Below are 12,849 nucleotides of genomic sequence, written 5' to 3' on the forward strand. Positions count from 1 at the left end.
CGGAAAGTCATGCCGGTTTAAATCGCAAAGCTTCAATGGGTCATAACTTCTTTGTTATAAGGAGGATTTTAGCGTTCTTTATATGTATGGAATTCTTGTGACATATACTATAACTTTGGTTAATATTATTTATCCTAAATAATCTTCTATCAAAAAGTTATTTTTAACGCTTATTATTTCTAAATTGACTAGTCCGAATTTGCGGGCGTTACAATACATGACACTAAATACACCTCCATCCTATTCCTTCCTAGATACTCAAAATGATACAAATTTGTTCACTTATAAATTCCTTCACAACCATGCCCCTTCATTAGGTCATTCACAACAGTCGGATATCACTCCTCTAAATTTGAAGCCTCTAAATTCCTTCAATCTGTAACTACCCCCTCAGAGTTGCACACCTAGTAGCCAACTATCGAAGCCATTGTCTCGGTATTGACTGTGATTAAAATTTCAACCCTATCGTCAAACTCGTGCCTATTCATACAGTTCTTAGTCTATTTGTTTCTTACTAATGGTATGGGTTGACAACTTGATGTAAAGAATGATTTCATGTACGGTTACCTTCGAGAAACAGTGTATATGCATCAACCACCCAGTTTTCGAGATCCTTCAGCCCTTGATCACGTGGGCCTACTATGAAAACAGACTCCTCGTGTTTGGTACCATTGGTTTGCTCAATTTTTATCACGACTTTAGTTCCACAACAGTCATTGTGACTCATCATATCTTATATATCACAAGGGATCTCATATAGTATCAGGATATATCTACTACTTTATGTTGATGATATTTTGCTGACAACATCTTCTCCTACCTTGGTAAGTGTTAAATATGACTTGAGCAGTTGGAATCATAGTTATAGCATTTGGGATCATACTGGAGCATTTTGATATAAGATGGAGCATTCTAACATAAAGGTGCTTCTGGTGCTCTCTTGGTGAAAAGATGTTGCTTGTGGTGCAAAGATATGCATGGTTGTGAAAAGCTTCTCTCTTGGTCTAAAGGTGCTCATGGTTGTGCAAAGATGTTTTCTTGGTCTAAAGGTGCGCCTGGTTGTACAAAGATGTTCTCTTGGCACAAAGGTATTGTTGGTTGTACAAAGGTATTCTCTTGTAGTAAAGTAAATGTGTTACTTGGTTCTAAATGTGTTCTTGGTAAGAAGGTGCTTCTAGAATGGTGATGGTGTCTCATGTTTAAGGTTGGGTCATGCACATCTCTCAAGAATGAATGTTTTAGAAGTAAATACACAACGACATGTGATTAGTGACACATTTCTTGGTAAGAAGGTGCTTCTAGCATGGTGATGGTGTCTCATTTTTTTGTTATTGATTGCATTTGATTCCAAAGGAAGGGAGAATGCATTTTTAAAGAGGTACAATACTGAAATGCAATTTGTACAATGAATTTATGCATTAAAATCGTATTTGGTCAACACAATTAGATGAGTCAAAGACTAATTCAAACATTCAAATTGCTATCTCCTTAATTTTTTTCTTAAAATATGGGAGACTCATTCAAGTCCCTTTTTGTCTATAAAATCCACTGCCCGACCTGATATCGATTTATAATCTTTAGGTACACTCTCTACCCCTTCATCTGCATTCTTCTCTAGCAAGAACCCCCTCTCTATTTTCTGGTTTTATTTTTTCGATTTCCGCTTCTATATATTTTGGTGATATATTTATGTTGATTAACAAAGGTATATTTTTCATTTTGGTGATGTTTTGATTCAGCGTATAGGTATGATTTTGAGATATGGAAGGTGGATATGGTGTAAAAATGGCTTGAATCATTAGATTTTAGAAGGTGGACTTTTGAGTAAAGGTTGGTGGATAACTGCTTTGGCTTCCATCACCATTGTATCTAACCATCGCACAAGCACTACGACCACCGCCCATATCCCACCACTCAATCTGTCTCTCTTGATCTATGAACCTTAGATTATTTGCCACTGAACATTGTCTTCCTCCCATGCTCTGACTTTGTGGTCTTTGTCTCTTCCTCTTTCTATTTTTTTATCACAGTTACATATGCATTGTATGCTTCATAATAGATTTGGATGTTCTAATGGCTTGCTAATCTTATGTTTTTTGACAATTTATGTCAGTCTTGAACCCACTTCGACTGGTTTGAAAAAGAAGCCCAATAAGGTATTCTTATATTTATGTATAGCTTTGTTCAAGAACCTGATATTTAAGTAAATGATTTCTATTTATTGAAATATTTTTTGTTAGTTTAATATTGCAGATCTATCAGTAAAAGATCTCTATTGACACACATCTAGAAGTGGGGGATAAAGTTTCAGGCATCTGATATTGCAATAAAACAAGAAGGTTAGGTTTGTGATAGGTATATGTTTTTAAAATATATTTTAAATACACCATTGTGTCAACCTAAAACCTTTTCAAGATAATATTGCTTTAATCGATTTCAGTTATAAAAGAAGCACATGTTGGCAAGGTCAAGTAAATTGATTTCATTATATGGACCATGGGGCTAAGCTACCTGTACACATAAAAAAGTTCCAGTAAGCCTTTATTTGTTTCATTGTTGTTATACGCGTGATATAGATACCGTAGGGGGTGGGGGTCGAAGCTCATAAGAAAAAATAGAGAATATGATCATGTAATAGAAATGCATGAAAGTATGTGATCATTTTAAAAATATATAACCTTTTGACTAGATTTGAATGTTAATTAAAAGTTTATATATTTTTTCGATTGATATTTTGTTGTTGCTCACATAAAAGAGAAAGTCTTCATATTTTTGGGTTAATAAGTTACCCCAAAATTCATCGATAGCGTCCTCGAACGGAAAAATAATTTGATTCTATTTTTCATTTTTTGTTCATTATACAATTTTAAAAAATTTCGATACTATTTTTCTCTTTTCGTTCACATTTCATCAGATCTGAAAATTGCAGTAACAGGCTTGACAAGGTTTTTTTTTTTTTTTTTTTTTTTTTTTTTTTTTTTTTACATTGCATAAGATTTGTAATCTTTCAAAGAATGGTTTTTTTTTTCATGTCTGTTTTCACATGGCAAGGTTTGATGCGAAATGACTTCTAGGGTATATATATGATCTACTAAAAATTGTATTATACTTTCAGATTGGGTAAACTTGAAACTTATGGTATTCTACTTTCGTGAAATGGTTAAAATATGTTTTGGGATGGACATTTATAAGTGTTTTACAAATGGCAGTATACTTGACATATTATTCTATTTTTAAAAGGGCTAGCATATCCATGATGTACTTGAAATGGCATTGTACTTTAAAGACTTTTTCAAAACCTTTTTGAAGTCTATTATTAGTAATACCAGGTCTGATGTAAGGCTCTTCATAAAGAATATGTTTTTATGATAAACTTATACAAGGTGTGGAATGTTTTAGAAATGACATTCTACTTATACAAGGTCTGTATTCTTAGGTTTACCTACTCTGATGCCAGGGGCGGAACACGATCAATATAAATAGGGGGGCCAAAACATAGACATATCCGTAATTTTTTTTCTGGATGAAGTCATACTCTAATGAATGTAATTTCCTATATAATTAATAGTTCATTATAAAAAAAAATAGTTGCTCTCATGAATGATATCCAAATGGCAAACTGATACATTTCTAGTTTATATAACTTCATATTATAATAAAAATATTAATATAAATATAAAAAAAAAAACATTAAGTTACAATTAAATAAAATATTACTTATGTGGTAGAGGTTTATATTGAAAAACTAATTAAAATAAACATAAAAGACTATGCTAATCAACACTAAGGATTTACTACATTTAAAAGAAAACGGAAATAGTACACTAGAAGACTAGGAGAAAGAATTAAAAATTAGTTCAAGTATTATTGTGATGCTGACAAGTTTTCCAAAGGCTATCCTCAAATACAATTAAATAATAAATTAAAAGTAATACTAGTGGACAAAACCAAAAAGAAGAAAAATGAACAAAAGCAGAACTCAAAAGTCAAAAAGCATTACCTTCATTACAGTTATCTCCATGGTTGCAAAATAGAACCAGACGGAGATGGCGATTGTGGAGGCTGTAAGTGTGTGAGCGGTAAGCAAGATCCATGAAGACGAACGACAGAGTGAGAGCAAAGATTGAGGATATGTGATCAACCAGATCCCATTTGAAGCAATGATTATACGGAATAGCGAGTTACCCGGTTATTGGATGCATTATCTCTTTTCCTCCTGTTTGATTTATGTATGTTTATATTCTTATAATTATGGAATCGATTCTTAAATCTTAAATTGGTATCTGTTTCGAAAATCCAGGGATGCCAATACAGTAATTATCTTTAAGTAACAAATTAATTTATAAAAAATTCAATTTTACAAGGCTAAAAACCAGGGGGGCCATGGCCCCTCCTGGCCCCTTAAGGGATCCGCCACTGTCTGATGCAAGGTCCTTTTTGAAATCCAAATATGAAGGATAGATTTGAGAGGCCGATTTTAAAGAGGTATGATAATAAATTCAATTTGGTGTATAATCAAATGGATCTCCTAGATTTTTTTAGCAATTTGGTCAAAATGTTGGATGTGATTGAAATAAGAGATGTTAAATGTGCTGTGAAATGAGTTTGTGTCATAATTGTTTGCACGTCATTAGAGGTTAAAAGAGATTTGTAGAGCTTCTAAAAGAAAAACAAAATCACAGTAATGTATACAATATGGGTTTTTTCTTTTTTCAAGAAACGTTGATGTATAAATTAAGCCAGATAATTTAAGTCATATACTCAACATGTAAAACTTATGTCATAAAAATGGAAATTACTAGATTTTCATTTAAGTGCATTTACTTTTGTTAATTAGACGTGGACTATAATTTAATTATTTGTTGGTACGGATATGTTATGGGGTGGAGAAATAATTGATATTGATTGTGTTTGTAATACGTAACTTCTTTGAGATGTGGAAATTAGAATTGGTTTTTAGTAAATATGTTTGATGGTTTCGTGTCATTGTTAATTGTTATTTTGCTATTTAACATTTTGTGGTTTCATTAATAGTTAATATTGAAGGGTTACGTACATATTTAATAAAACTCTGTATCGATTATACCAAATTTGTATAAAAAAATTTGGATTTATGAAATACTTAATGAGATGCCAAACTTCACTATCTTTTTTTAACATATCTACCCACCCAAAAGGAAAATAATCGCCTAAAAAAACTTTTCACCGAAAATAAAATTTTAATCACCCCGTGCTCTCCGGTTGCTGCATGTTGTCACCCATCACTTGGCGCGGGTAAACGGATAGTACCTTAATATATATATATATATATATATATATATATATATATATATATATATATATATATATATATATATATATATATATATATATATATATATATATATATATATATATGGTCAAAGTCTGAAAATTAAGAGGTACAAAGCCTAATGCGATTTGTACAATGAATTTATGCATTAAAAACTTATCCGGTCAACAAAAATAAAAGGCTAAGCGGGCCTTTGAAGTTTGAATCATTATTCCTCATTTTTAGCCACTTGAACCAGACAAACTTCACTTTCAACCACTTGAGTCCAATCATATAAAACCCTAAAGTTCTAAGCTCTCTCAATCTAAGACCAACACATCTTCACCATCGTTCCTTATATGATGTAGTTTTATAACTCCTCCATCATTCTCACCTTGTTGGTATTTTCTTATTCTCATGATTCAGTTCATTTTTTTTAAAAGGTTTTGGAGATGGTGGTTCTTAAACCAACGACAGTGTTCCCCTCTCCGATAGTTTTAGGTAAGAAGTAAGAACCCTAAATCAATTTATGTTGTTTAGCTCTAGGCTGATATAATTTTTAAGTTTCGTTTCAATTTATCATCTTTTTTTGTTTTGCCATTTATATAACCCTACCCCCACCTCTATGGGTCGACCTGGGTTGGGTTTGGGTTCAACCCGTTTAAGATATGGGTTGAAAATTTCAACCTTCTTAACCGAGTAACTTCCATCCTCTGGATATCTTTTATATACTATGTTTTTTTATTTCCTTATTTTCCTGCTCTGTTAGTATCTATTTATCATTTCTTTTATAGAATCTTTTCTTGGCCTTCTTCTCAAACCCCTTCTCTTCCTCAACAGGGAATTCGTGCAGAACCCTTTCTTTATATGTCTTGACATTCTTCATGTGTAGCTCCTTCTTGTGGTGATCGATCCCCAAAGCATTGAAAAAAGGAATTGACTTCTCCCAGATTCCTATCGTTCAAGGAATATCTTGTGTGCCAACCAAACCTGGAAGGTAGTGCCAGATCCCTAAGGATGCCAGACTCTCATTCGAACCCGATTTAGTCAGCTTTCTTAGCTTAATCCCTTATAGTGTTCATACCATAGCATGGAAAGGAAAGCAATTAGCCAAGCTATGAAAGAAGAGTTTCATTGATGGCCTTTTTGTCTGCTAGAGGAACTGACATCAAATTCAACTATCTTAGCTTGCAGCATCAGAAGAAGAGAGTACGACTCATCGGTGTAAAAGATTGATCCCTATTGCGGGGATGAGAGAAAAGAGTGAGATGACCGAAAGGGAATGTGTGCAAAGATGCATACTGGTTGAATAGGAAGCTAACCAAGGTACTGAAAAGACAATGGCAAAAGGTAGAATGAACGAGGTTTCTCCAAAGCGGGATGAACTCAAGGAAAGCATTCGTAGGAGCCAATAGAAGGGAATGCGGTTTCATCAGCTACGCTTTATGCGCCAGGTTTTCAGACCTATCCTGTTGGATGTCCTAAATACCATTTTTTCCTTTATTAGGATGCTTTTTGTTCGGATTAGCCTATCCACAAGAGAACTTTCTGAATTGGATAGTTTGACTGTGAATCTTCTTGCTATCAATACCCTGAGTTTAGTTCAAAAGGGTGATCTAGGATTTGCTATTACCTATCAAGCTCGAACAGTGGTGAACTATCCAGCTGCTAAAATCCATCTTTCCTCAATTCCTATGAGGGCGTGATAGACTTTGATCTGTATTTGAATCGTTTAGAGTGTTAGCAGATTTCCTTAGCGGGGAAGTCACTTGTCTCTTTGATTGACTTTCATTCAATATCCCATTCCCGCTACATCAGCTGGTCAAAGATCACCCCAAAATTTATTCGAAAGTTGCGGTTAGCATGGCAGTATGAGGTGCCTGCCGATCTCTCCGAACCATTATACCCCAAACCACGACGAAACAACCCAAGTTGGTTTTCTATATGACCGACATAAGAATCGACTTGTTAGATATTACGGAGGTTTAGTAACCCAAGTTAGGTTGATCTGTTTATGTAGTTCCCGAACCAACCTATTAAATAAATGGGTTAAACTTGGGTTAACCCATTTAAAATCAATTAAATAAATTATATAATTAAATATTATACCACTTCAAATATAAAACGTAAATAAGACTTCATAATTATGACAAAAACACAATCATAATTCATAAATACAAATAAGTTGTTCAAATAACATTAAAAATGTTTAGTTTCATAGTGATTTTGGAGAGTGACCAGTATTATCAGCGCTAAAAAAAGGATGGAAATTAGGATTGAATTTTATTAACCATAGATAATAATAATGCAACATTATAATTTACAAATTAATACTTTGATTAATACATGATAATATTCAAATAATATTATATATATATATATATATATATATATATATATATATATATATATATATATATATATATATATATATAACTTAAATGGGTTGACAGGTTGATAATTTTTACCCAATCCAACCTAATTAAATAATTGGGTTAGGCGGGTTGACCCATTTAAGTTAAATGAGATGAAAATCTCAAGCCAACATGCTAGCTAATTTCGGGTTGGATTGGTGGGTTGGGTAGATTTTTGCCAGCTGTAGTCTCTACCATCTACTGCATGGCCAGTAGAAAAAAAAAAACCCTAATGGCAGCTGGAACAAGAAACTCTAACGACTATAGATCGTTAAATCTTTTTTCCATGTTTAGTTGTGACTAGATAATGTTGTGAAATACTATGAACGACCGCTTGACACATACTTATGAGTCTTTTGATTTGGTAAACATTTAGTTGTTAACATTGTTTATAGTCCTAATTTTTCACATTTACCACTTTTAATGTTCTGATAGTTACCAATTTGCACGGGAAAACACCGTCTATTCAAAAGACAGTATAAAAATTATTGAAACACTAGCTGGAGCTTTAACTTATTCTTTGGGTTTGTAGTCATGGTAATCAAGTGAGAAAATAAACATTATAGTCCACACACACACACACACACACACACACACATATATATATATATATATATATATATATATATATATATATATATATATAGGGGACAGTTCAAATAAAAACAGTAAATAGTGTGAGAACGTAAAAACACTTTTTTATGTTATTATTCTGCAATGAATTTTGTATCAACAACTTTATGTCATTATTCAGCAAAGAATAAATGAATAGTCAAAGGTTAAAATTAAAATTAGAATTTACTACAAAAATGCGTATACATAAGTTTATAATAGAATAATAACATTGTAATGAATATATGACTAATCGAAAGTTAATATTTATATTAAAATTACTTCAACAATACACACATACAAAATTCATTATAGAATAATAACATAAACATAGTGTTTTTACGTTCTCACACTATTTACTGTTTTTATTTGAACTTCTTATATATATATATATATATATATATATATATATATATATATATATATATATATATATATATATATATATATATATATGTTCAAATGAGAATATTTTTTAGAATGAGAACAATTGAGAACAAATTTAAACCACTCATTTATGTTTTCTATTTTCTTGTCTGCACCTCCCTACGCCTCACTCGTTCTCTCATCGGAAACCACTTTCATATATTGTCTTCGAGCTCCTTTTCTCCATAATCTCCAAACTTCCCATCCTCGTATTCTCGTTTCTCCTCTCATAACCACCATTTCTTATTTGGAAGCCGATCCACTCGCCAAACAAACGAGTGATTTGATTTCTGAATTGTGTTGTTCAAGTGATTCTTCAATATACAACGAGTTTTTTTTGCTAGGGTTTCAGATCCCGATTACCTTTTGGTTCCTTATTTTAGAGCAGGCGTCGAATACATTTGGTAATTGTCCTCTATTCCTTACACATATTTGTTCTTATGAGTTATAAATGACGTCAAATACATATTTGTTGGATGATTAGTGATTCTTATTGTTATTGTTGCTTCATTACTCTTTCATTTGGGATAATTAACTTCTATCTTGTTTCATATAATCTCATAGACATTGTGACAGCTTACAGATTTTTTATGAACACCAAGTGTTCGATGAAATGCCTCAATGAAAAAACCTCCACAATTAAATCAAGAATAAGGTGGTGTATTTATTGTTGCAGTCCGTAGGTGCTTGTTGATGGTTTTTTTGCTGAAACAACATCATTTTGATGTATCTGTTTAATTTGCCTCTGTTTTTTTTACTGGACTTCATTTCCCCAAACATATTCAACAACTTGAATGTTTGGTTGTTGAGATTATAAACTGGATTTTATATTCTTGCATAGTTTCCCCAAACATATTTTGATATCTTTGTTTAATTTGCCTCTGTGTAGGACTCGAAAGAGGTGACTTAAAGAGCTTAATGGGTTAAGTTGGCAACTTAACCCCAATAAGTTTGAAAGTGACATTTTATTTGAAAATCCTTAACTTTGAACCCTTACGTTAAATTGAATTTCATATCTCTATAGCCTAATAATTAACCAATAATCATGTTAAAAAGTGATAAAATTAAGGCTTAATCATTAATTCCTTAATAGAACACCAAAAATGATTTAGAAGATATTATGATCAATTTTCCCAAATCTGTCCTCCAACTTCTAAAATCTGTGCAAGTCAATACGAGCATCTAAAAATCATGAAACTTAGTTTTCTGGAAATTTTAGTGTGTCTACTTTCTTGAAACTTTGAATCACATTTCGAAATTCCAAATCCTTGAGGGGTAAAATTGGCAATCTTCTCAGGCTGGTCCATGCTGTCACAGATTTGATGCACTATCTTCAAAAAATCATAATAAATTCATGAGGACTCCAAATGCCAAAATTCCAAAGCCTATAGTTAGATATGGGTGTATAGTTTCCAACATATAAAGAGACTGATTTAATTATTAGTAGATTCATACAATTTATTCCAAGGGTGGTGAGTGGTCCAGAAAGTTACAGTTAAAAGTTACCAACTTGTAAATTTAATATAAAATAAGCCAAAAATCATTAGAATGAGATATTTATATTTCTGAAAAGATAAAAGGGGGAACGTTACCAATATAATTTTATCAAAATTTCATAATGGGTTTAAAGGTAAGAAAACATATCTCAAACAGAGGACTACAATCAAATAGAAAATAAAGAAATATGTACATAACTTTTATAAGATTAATACAACAAACACAAGCAAAATAATGTAATAATTTTTGTGTAGGTTCTCAGAAAGGAAAGGATCCATCTTGCTCATGCTAGCTAATTTTCAAGATCAAGGAGGTGAGTACTAACTCTCCTATTATGTAGGCATTACTTGTTTTATGTTATTGTTCACAGATACCCTAATAACATGTGATTATGTGTATCTAATCACATATGATTTATGTGGCTAAGATTCTGTGACATCCCCCAATTTCACGGCCAGAAAAGACCGATTTTCATTTATGCTTTTAAAATAATTTAAGAGTAAATCCTTTTGATTTGAAAGAGTTGCGGAATTTGTTCCCAAAAACAGAGTATGATAAAATAATATTTACCAAAGCATTTCATAAAGAAATGTATTTTCATTATATAATCAAAACTCGGGATGTCATGTTCTGATACAGACCATAAAGCATAAACGATAACATAACAAGTCATTCAACAAATATATACATATACAGACTTGTAAACAAAACAACTTGATGATTCATCGATCTTATGCCCTTGCGCCACTTCCTGTAATACAAATAAAACTGAGTGGGTCAGGCTTGGGAGCCTAGTGAGCATATAGGGTTTTTAACCCGCAATAAATAATTATATTTACTTTTACCAACCAACAATAACCTGATTACCCATTCCCGTTATCCTCACTTTATGTCCCTAAAACAACATCTATCTCGAGGGACCTAATCTAGGATTTTCATCGGGACAGACAATATTGCTAAAGGGTTTTCTCAACAATAGATGTCCTAAAGGCAACCATGAGGGGGATAGAGTACACCGGTGAACACATCGTTCACAACACCTATAGATTATGAGCCTGCTAGCGTTCCACAGGACTGTCTACAAAGAGTATGTGGTCGTTATCCATACTCCGCTGAATAACTAGATCAACAACAACAACATCGAGACCTCTCATCTGTTTATCACACATCAACTATCTACCCAACATATTAGTAGATAAAAATATATATTTTTATACATAGTTTAAAACCTGTATAGCATTCGCATTCAATACATATTCCAAACAACAGATGAGACACACACATAACACGTATTTCATAGAGAATAAATCAGATCTATGAGATAGAAGAAAGTGAATATACATTCACACATATAACAACAAAATATACACATAACACGTATTTCGTATAAAATACCTCATAATTATGTGTTAGAAGAAGGTAACTACACACTCACTTGATCAAAAGATAATCGGACAGCACTACGACTTGTAGAAGTAGTATTCTTCGGTAGATCTGGAAGATCTTCACAAAAACCGGGCTTCTCGAGGCAGAGCTTCGGCTCGGGAATTGCATTTCTCGGGATCTTCGGGGCTTCAGGACTTGCTTCGGGGCTCGGGAATGATACTGGGGCTTCGGGGTATAAGTTGCACGCAAATCGAGAAAACACGGGAGAGAGATAAGAGATTTTTGGCAAAAAGTTCGGTTGCCCTCGCATGCCCTTTTATAGGAGCTGAGTCCTCGCTTTACGCAGGGCGTAATGCTCCGGTACGCAGGGCGTACTCCGGATCGGACCTCCAGGTGGCGACGTTTTGGTGGTTGATCGTGGCTCTCTCTCGGACCGCATAAGACCAAGGTACGCTGGGCGTACTTAAAGGTTACGCGGGGCGTACCCTTCGGATCAGATCGGTGATTCCTCGGATATTATCCGAATTAAAGATTAAATAAATAAATATTAATTATTTAAAAACTTCAGAAAGTCATATCTTCATCATACGAACTCCGTTTTCGACGTTCTTTATATCCACGCGTAGGTGAGACTACGCTCTACAACTTTTGTTTAGACTCCATCGGCTAATTTTGACTTTATTTTTATTATTAACTTTTAGTAGGCCGGGACAGGAAAACTCCGTTACAAATTCATAACTTCTACATCTGACGTCCGTTTTCGTCTGTCTTTTTACCGTTGCACTACCCTTGGCGAGATCTTTGATTCTCGTTTAGATTGTTTCGGCTAAAAACCGCTCGATCTCAAATTGAGTATTTGGGTTGCATACTGCTAAGTCGAAACTTCAGAAAATCATAACTTCCTCATACGAAGTTAGATTTGGACGATCTTTTTATGAACGCTCTTGGTTTAATAAACTCTATGACTTTCGTTTACATTACCAAGGCTAAATATCGCTCTGTCGTAAATTCACTATTTACGTCATTCAGTGTTGCCGGTTCTGCCGCGAAACTTCGACAGGTCATAACTTCTTCGCTATAACTCGGATTTCGGCATTCTTTATATATTCGGAAACCTCGTTTCAACTACTACAACATTATCCATAGATATCAGATTTATCTAACATTTTATTTTGATGCTTATTTTCATTCTTAATTTAATTAAGTCACACAACTAAGCACAAA

The 12,849-nt window shown here is 33.1% G+C and overlaps 1 long non-coding RNA gene across 5 annotated transcripts; it reads left to right on the plus strand.

The window, feature by feature from the left end:
- The first annotated feature begins 1,510 nt into the window (after positions 1-1,510).
- LOC111916021 (uncharacterized) lies at positions 1,511-3,561 on the plus strand. Of its 5 annotated transcripts, none has more exons than XR_006188240.2 (4): positions 1,511-1,581; positions 1,740-2,156; positions 2,241-2,355; positions 2,441-2,944. It is a non-coding gene; the product is annotated as an uncharacterized LOC111916021 (long non-coding RNA). The 5 variants fall into 5 exon arrangements; XR_002858355.3 differs by lacking the exon at positions 1,511-1,581 and adding an exon at positions 3,437-3,561 and having other exon boundaries at positions 1,588-2,156; positions 2,441-2,533; XR_006188241.2 differs by lacking the exon at positions 1,511-1,581 and adding an exon at positions 3,437-3,561 and having other exon boundaries at positions 1,588-2,156; positions 2,241-2,339; positions 2,441-2,533.
- Positions 3,562-12,849: the final 9,288 nt, after the last annotated feature.

Source organism: Lactuca sativa, chromosome 2 (genome assembly GCF_002870075.4).
Source record: "Lactuca sativa cultivar Salinas chromosome 2, Lsat_Salinas_v11, whole genome shotgun sequence".
Lineage (NCBI taxonomy): Eukaryota > Viridiplantae > Streptophyta > Magnoliopsida > Asterales > Asteraceae > Lactuca > Lactuca sativa.